Consider the following 8,538-nt stretch of genomic DNA (forward strand, 5'->3'; position numbering starts at 1 on the left):
ACGAGCCTTCCAGTATGGGCCTAGGGGGAGCAGATAGTCAGATGAACTTTCAGTATGGGTCGAGGGGGAGTCTGGTCACACTGAAGGAAGAAGAATCGACAAGTGTCGGACCCGATGTGTGAAGGGGGAGATTGTTAGGAGTTGTCCCACATCGTTCGTGGGAGGGGCAGTTTGCTAGAATATAAGCAGTCAGACAACTCCAATTAGTATGAGGCATTTTGGGAGGTGCCCAAAAATAAACCCGTGCGGGCTCGGCCCAAAGCGGACAATATCATACTAATGTAGAGTTAGGCTTGCTCAGCAAGCCCAACAAGTGGTATCAGAGCGGACAATATCATACTAATGTGGAGTTATGCCTGCTCAGCAAGCCCAACAAGTGGCCTAACTCCACATTAGTATGATATTGTCCGCTTTGGGCCGAGCCCGCACGGGTTTGTTTTTGGGCCACTCCCAAAAGGCCTCATTCTAATATGGAGTTAGGTCTGCTCAGCAAGCCCAACAAGTGGTATCAGAGCTTCAGGTTATAAACGGTCAATAACAATCTCACGTGGGCTCCAGAAGTTACCTAAGAAGAGGCAGATGGGCTTGCCCCAGAATGTGCTCAAAAAAAAGGCAGACGGGCCTTCCAGTATGGGCCTAGGGGGAGCAGATAGCCAGATGGACTTTCAGTATGGGTCGAGGGGGAGCCTGGTCACACTGAAGGAGGCAGAATCGATAGGTGTCGGGCCCGATATGTGAAGGGGGAGATTGTTAGGAGTTGTCCCACATCGTTTGTGGGAGGGGCAGTTTGCTAGAATATAAGCAGTCTGACAACTCCAATTAGTATGAGGCCTTTTGGGAGGTGCCCAAAAACAAATCCGTGCGGGTTCGGCCCAAAGCGGACAATATCATACTAATGTGGAGTTAGGCTTGCTCAGCAAGCCCAACAACTTCTTCATAAAAAATAGTTTATTTATTGCATTATTTAATTTAAAAATACATTTATATTCAAATATTTATGAAAAAAATCTGAAATTTTAAATTATTCAATTTGATATGGTTATCATAAGTAATCATATACATAAAGTCCCTAGTTTTCCAAAATCCTAACTTTATATTAAATCCAACCTAATGGTTCAGTTTTATGTTTCTAATAATTTAAAAACTAAAATAATAAACTACATGATATAAAATTGTGTTATAGTGTTATATCATTAATGTTCAACAAGTTGAAAATTAACGTGTTCTACAACGTGAACATGTATGTTCTGCAAACTAATCATGTTTTATAAAATCATATGTTTAGCAGTGTTCAAATTTTCAAATGTATGAGATTTGTAATATTTTTATTAAAATAGTGATGTTTGTAGAATATGATTCACATTATAATACGTTTTACAAAAAAAATATACCATTTGACTTGTAAAACATATATGGACTCCCGTACTCAACCAAAAAGAAGGACTCAAAAGAACTTAACTCACACACATATATATATACATATATATAAGAAACTTGAAAAATTATAGAACTCAATATTTTGAAAAAAAATATATTTAAAATGAGCAATAATAAATATACAAAAAAAATATTTAGTATTGGTGTTGTGAAATAAAACTAGGGTTCGTTAGTAAATTATACCAGGTCTGTGAGTTTCGAGCTTTAATGACTGTTCTCGCAGTGGGGATTGGTCGTACTCGCAAGATGCCTACATATCTCTGTGTTGTAGAGATTCAAGCCAAAAACGTAATTTTAGGTTGAGAAGTAGAGCCCTTTATGTAAAGGTGAGTCTAGGGTTAGACTTGTGTTGGGAGATTTGATGGACAAGTCTCCAACTTAGATGGTAATTAGGACTCATGTAAGACGAGGGATTCTAGACCCTTCAGAAACAACTTTGTCTAAGTCTCATTACAAGTGATTTACTGATGAAAATGTGTTGGGACAGAGAAATATAGTTTCTTTGATAAATTATAGTAAGATATAAAGTTTCACGCTACAAACACCAAAGTTTCAGAAACAGATGTTGCAAAAATAGTATTTCTGTTTGACAGTTGCAGAAACATGTATTCTTACTTAAAAAATTATCAAGTAATAAAAGCTAATAATAATACATACATTTAATAACAATGAACCTAAAACAGATATTACCGACTTAATTGCACTTGGGTGGCTGAAACATTTCACTTTTTGCACTCTAGTGGCTAATTTGTTTGTCTCAACAAATGAATTACTGAAAAAATAAAATTTTAGCAGATGAGGGGCTCCGCACTTGGGCCGTCAAAAAAATCAAACGGCATTAGTATAATACATAGATACATGTATTATATTATAACCCCTTATACGATAGCCCCCTTTCCAAAAACCGCGCCCAAATTAACCCCTTCTTAAATCATTCCCTCCAAAAACTAACCTCTCCTTTCCTAATCTGCGCTCAAGCCCTAAAAAGATTAGTGTGATTTCTGCAATCAAGCCCTAAAAGATGAGTTGGTTCATACGGTTGAAGGAAGATGCGAAAGTGTACGCACCTCGGGAGTGCCCTGATTATTCAGGTTTGTTTTCGAGTTCTTGAAAACCAAATCATTACTTACTTGTGTAATTGAGTATAGTTGTTTAATGATGTATGGTTTCGTTTACTTGTTAATTCACTGCTTTGGGTTATTATATTAAGTTAGGGCACAAAGTACTTGTTTATACATTAGTTGTTTAATTATGAATCCTTTTGTTGTTTATGTTTCCCATTATAGTTTTACCATGTGTTTGAAGGGTTTTTAACACATAAACGCAACGAAAACATAAATTTAAATCTTAAAAAATTGAAACCCTCCGCAGGATCCATGCGAAAAATAATATTTAATTCGTAGTTCAGTATGTTTACCTTAAGAAGCTTTATGTTAATGGAAAGATGGAGGTCTTGAATGATCACCACGAAGCCCGTCGCTGGAACGATCTACGCCTTGAAGGTATCCACACAAATGATTGTCCGGATGGGTGTGTACCAGCACGTTCTTGAGGCCACCTTCTTGCTCTCTCTATCTCTCTTCAAGTTCTAGGGTTTATGTTTTATCAAATAAAACGTGTAACCCTAATTCTATTAGAAAAATATATTATATAGGCAAGAGCTATTGTGCCTCCAACCTTAAACTTAATTTTAGAGTTATTATTATTATTAAATTCAAAATTCTAATTATTGTATTATTAAGTCTCACTTAATCATCCAATAACTTAATTTTGGATTTAACATTAAATTTGAATTTCCTATTTATTTAATTAATTAAGTCACACTTAATTAATAACAAATAATTCGAATTACTTACATTTAATTTAAATCCGAATTTAAATTAAATAATCCTCCAATCATTCTTTGTGCGACCCTTTAGGTTATTATTACGTTGGTAACAATTTAAAATCTAATTTAAAATCATAAACAATGAGCGGCATCTAGTAATACATCATTGTTACCCAAGTAATAATAATTAAATCGGTGATCGATTAAACCTTTTGTGTATAAAGTACAATGTACTATAATCCTTTTAACCATATATTATAGATTAAACTCGAGGCATGTTATGTGTCATCCTCTTCATAATTTAATCCAGGTTTCCTTGATCGATGAGTAGACTATAACATCAAATCAACATTTGAGCAAGGCCATGCATTTCATAGTCTAACTCAAACAAGAGGCCAATAATATCACTCATAAAATAGGAGGGTTAAATCCTTTCTAGATCATTCATATTTCTCATATGATTCATAATATACCCAATATATACTTTTATCATCATCCGGTCAAAGGTAACTTTTAATGCAACCAAAGTATATTAATTCTCATATAGAAATATAATGATTTCAAGTCTAAGGACCAATACATCATCATCACTGTGAGAATTACTTATGACACAACAGACATGTAGAATCTCACATTGGGTCTTCCAGCACCATTTATATAATACATGTGCCTGTGTTTTGACTTTAGTATAACTATACCTATGATCAATGAGATGTGATCATCAGTCAATAAATGCATTATTATTGTCCCTTAATAATAATACTCGACTAGCCATCTTTAGGAATATCGATACTATTCTCATAATCTCATTTCTAAGTCACGTACTTAGAGATATAAAATTACATATCATATTCCAAGGACATTTATTAATCTAACATCTTATCGCAGAAAATAAAGATATAATAAATTACTAAAGAATAATCCATATAATCAGAATTAATAATCCAAATGTTTCATAATATAAACATAATAGTGTTGTCTCTAGGGCACAAACACTAACAATCTTCCACTTGTACTAGAGCCAATCACCCAAATATCTAATACCTGTGGAACTAGTATGACCTTCGTGCTTTTGCTGCGACAAAACCTTAGTCAGTGGGTCTGCAACATTATCATCAGTATGCACTTTACATATATGTATATCTCCTCCATACACCAAGAATGAATCTTTAGTCTTTTCAAGTACTTAAGAATATTCTTGACTGATGTTCAGTGACCCTCGCCAGGATTAGACTGGTATCTGCTCGTCATGCTCAAGGCATACAAAACATCAGGTCGAGTACATATCATCGCATACATTACAGATCCAATTGATGAAGCATATGGAACTTTGCTCATACGGCCCTTATCATCTAATGATTTAGGGCAGTTGTCTTTTGAGATCAATATCCCATAAGACATTGGGACATATCCTCTTTTTGCCTCTTGCATCCTGAAACGATGCAATACTTTGTCAATGTATGTACTCTGACTTAGGCCGATTAATTTCCTTGATCTATCTCTATAGATCTTGATCCCTAATAAATAGGTAGCATCACCTAAGTCCTTCATCGAGAAACTATTTTCCAACCAAGTCTTAACAGCCTGTAGAGAAGGTATGTCATTTCCTATTAGTAATATGTCATCTAAATATAGTACTAGGAATGCCACGTGGCTCCCACTAACCTTCTTGTAAACACATGGTTCATCTTCATTTTGAATAAAGCCAAATTCTTTGATTGTTTATCAAAATGACGATTTCATCTCCTTGAGGCTTGCTTCAATCCATAAATAGATCGAAGCAACTTACAGACCATCTTAGCAAACTTAGGATCGACAAAACCCTCAGGTTGTATCATGTATACATCCTCTTCAAGGCTCCCATTTAAGAAAGCGGTTTTGACATCCATTTTCCAAATCTCATAGTCGTAGTAAGCAGCTATTGCTAGCAAAATCCTGATGGACTTGACCATAACAACTGGTGAAAAGGTCTCATCATAGTCTATACCATAAAATTGTTTGAAACCTTTTGCCACCAGTCGCGCTTTATAGGTCTGTACTTTACCATCCATGTCAGTTTTCTTCTTGAAAACCCACTAGCACCCTATAGGTTTTACCCCTTCAGGTGGATCAACTAAAGTCCATACTTTATTTTGATACATGGATTCTATTTCGGATTTCATGGCCTCTAACCATCTCTCGGAGTCTGGACTGTTCATAGCATCTTGGTAGGTAAGAGGCTCTTCATTATCTATAAGCATTACATCATCATCTTCAGTCAAGAGAAATCTTTAATATCTCTCTGGCTCATGACGAGTCCTAGTAGATCTATGAACAACCTGTGTTTCCGGAGCAGGAACATCTTGATGTACTTCCTGCCCATTTTCCAACTCTGGTTCAATATTATTTTATACAACTCGATCTTCATCGAGATCTATAGTCCTCCCACTAGTTTTCTTTGAAAGTAACTCTCTTTCAAGAAATACAGCGGTTCGAGCAACCAACACTTTGTTCTCGGTAGGATTATAGAAACTATACCCTTTATTTCTTCAGGATATCCCACAAAATAATATTTATCCGATTTTGGTCCAAGCTTGTCAGACACCAAGCGTTTCACAAATGCTTCGCATCCCCATACTTTCATAAAAGACATGATGTGACGTTTCTCAGTCCATATCTCATATGGAGTCTTTTGAACCAATTTAGTTGGAACTCGGTTTAGTGTATATGCAGCCGTTTCTAGAGCATTACCCCAGAAACTTATTGGAAGATCTGCTAGACTCATCATCGATCGCACCATGTCCAACAAGGTATCTCAAATTACTCCTCCTGAACGCCTTAATGGAATGGAGTTTCTGAGAGGAGAAATCGGATACGACACTCCTTCAAGAAACCTTTAAACTCGAGGCTTAAGTATTCTCCTCCACGATCTGATCGTAGAACTTTTATACTTTCCCCTGTTTGCTTTTCCACTTCAGCCTTGTATTCTTTGAACTTTTCAAAAGAATCAGATTTGTTCTTCAAAAGATACACATATCCATATCTACTGAAATCATCAGTAAAAGTAATGAAGTAGTAAATCCACCTCTTGCCATCGTACGCATTGGACCACATACATCACTATGTATAAGTCCTAATCGTTCGGTGGCCCTTTCACCTTGTCCGGTAAAAGGAGCTTTAGCCATTTTGCCAATGAGACAAGATTTGCATTCTTCGTATGATTCAAAATCAAACTTATCCAAGTAACCATCTTTATGTAATTTGGAAATGTGTTTCTCATTTATGTGACCTAAACGACAATGCCAAAGGTATGTTTGATTTGAGTATTTCATCTTAATACATTTATTATCATTATTTATGTTATAGACAGGAGTATCTATATCAAGAACATATAAACCATTAAACAAACGTGCAATCCCATAGGTAACATTATTGAATGAAAAGGAACAACTATTGTTCTGAATCAAAAACGAAAAATCTTTCTTGTCCCAACAAGAAACCGAAATAATGTTTCTGCAAATCGCAGGCACGTAAAAACAGTTATCTAGTTCTAAAACAAGCCCAGTGGGCAACGATAAACGATAAGTCTCTACAGCTAAAGCAGCAACCTTTGCTCCATTGCCAACTCGTAGGTCGACTTCTCCCTTCGCCGATGTCCTACTTCCCTGCAGTTCCTGCACATTTATACAAATGTGAGAACCACATCCAGTATCTAATACCCAAGATGTAGAAGTAGACAAATTGACTTCAATAACATAAACACATGAATCAGAAGCAGTAACAACAACCTTCTTCTTCTTCAGATCCTCCAAATAATCATGACAGTTCCTCTTCCAATGACCTGGTTTCTTGCAATAGTGACAATCACTAACCTTTGGAACACCACCTTTAGGCTTCAAAGCCTTGGTCGGATCAGGTTTCGGATTGGCATTCGATTTAGATCCCATCTTCCTCTTGCCTTTTCATTTACCCTTTCCTTTGGCCTTCCCCTTATTCACCATCAACTTGGGAGCAAGGGATGTCTTTTGAACATTGGTCTCAGCAGTTTTCAACATAGCCAATAGTTCGGTGGGGTTCTTATCTATCTCATTCATATTGTAATTCATCACAAATTGAGAATAACTGTTGTTTAAAGATTGCAAAATTAGGTCAATCTGGTGCTCCACAGCAATCGGGGCACCCAACTTGGCAAGGTACTCAATATTCCCAATCATCCTTAGAACATGCGGTCCAACCGGATCACGTTCTCCCTGCTTAGATGCATGCAATGATTTGAAAGTATCAAACCTCTCCTGACGAGCCTGTCCTTCAAACATACGTTTAAGGTGCTCAATCATATCATAAGAATCCATATTCTCATGTTGTTTCTGAAGTTCAGCACTCATGGTCGCTAACATGAGACATTGAACATCCGTGTCATCATCGATATGTTTCTGATAAACATTATGTTGAGCACGGGATGCTCCTTCAGTGAGAGGTGCAGAGCGAGGGATATATATGACATAGAGCTTGCGCCCTTGTTTGAGGACAATCCTCAAGTTCCTCTGCCAGTCAAGGAAGTTTGTTCCTGTCAGCTTGTCCTTCTCAAGGACTGATCGCAGAGAGAAGTTGTTTGAATTGATTGCCATTTGATATCTACAATGTGTAAAATGTATAAGATAAATTAGTTTACAGATGATTATTAAATTATGTTCAAGTGATTATTCATATATATCCAAAATATATATCTCCCACTATTTTATCAAATTAATAGCCCTAACTATTAATTCGGAAAGAGTATCTTCTATATACTTTCTAGTGAGCCAAGATCCAAATTTTCACAACGTTTTAGTTCAGCTTTGGCTTTACTCCTAAAACATGATTCAATAAGGTAGACAACATTTGTCAATTATATCAACTATATAACTCTTGGATAGTTTGGTGGAATAACATTTATTCTTATTTATCCAATAAATCTAACCAAACTCTATGCCTCTAAGTTCACAATCCTATTGTGGTAACTTAGTTAAGTTAAAACCCAAAGGTCTAAAAAGTATCATATACTTCAACACGCCGTCCCACGATAGATGGGAGTACTTCGCTCTGGAGAACCCACTCCTTATCGATCTAGGGGTTAACGCGTTGGACATATTGGAAGGCATCTAAATAACTTAATATAAACATTAGGGTTTTGTTAGTATTATAACGATCATAATCCCATTATAAAGAGATTCCCAATTTTTCCTTGAATAAAATACTTCAAATCAATACTCGTCAATGGTTTGATTTCCAGGTAGTGGAGGAGTCACATCGGT

Source organism: Apium graveolens, chromosome 3 (assembly GCF_009905375.1).
Source record: "Apium graveolens cultivar Ventura chromosome 3, ASM990537v1, whole genome shotgun sequence".
In the NCBI taxonomy this organism is placed as follows: Eukaryota; Viridiplantae; Streptophyta; class Magnoliopsida; order Apiales; family Apiaceae; genus Apium; species Apium graveolens.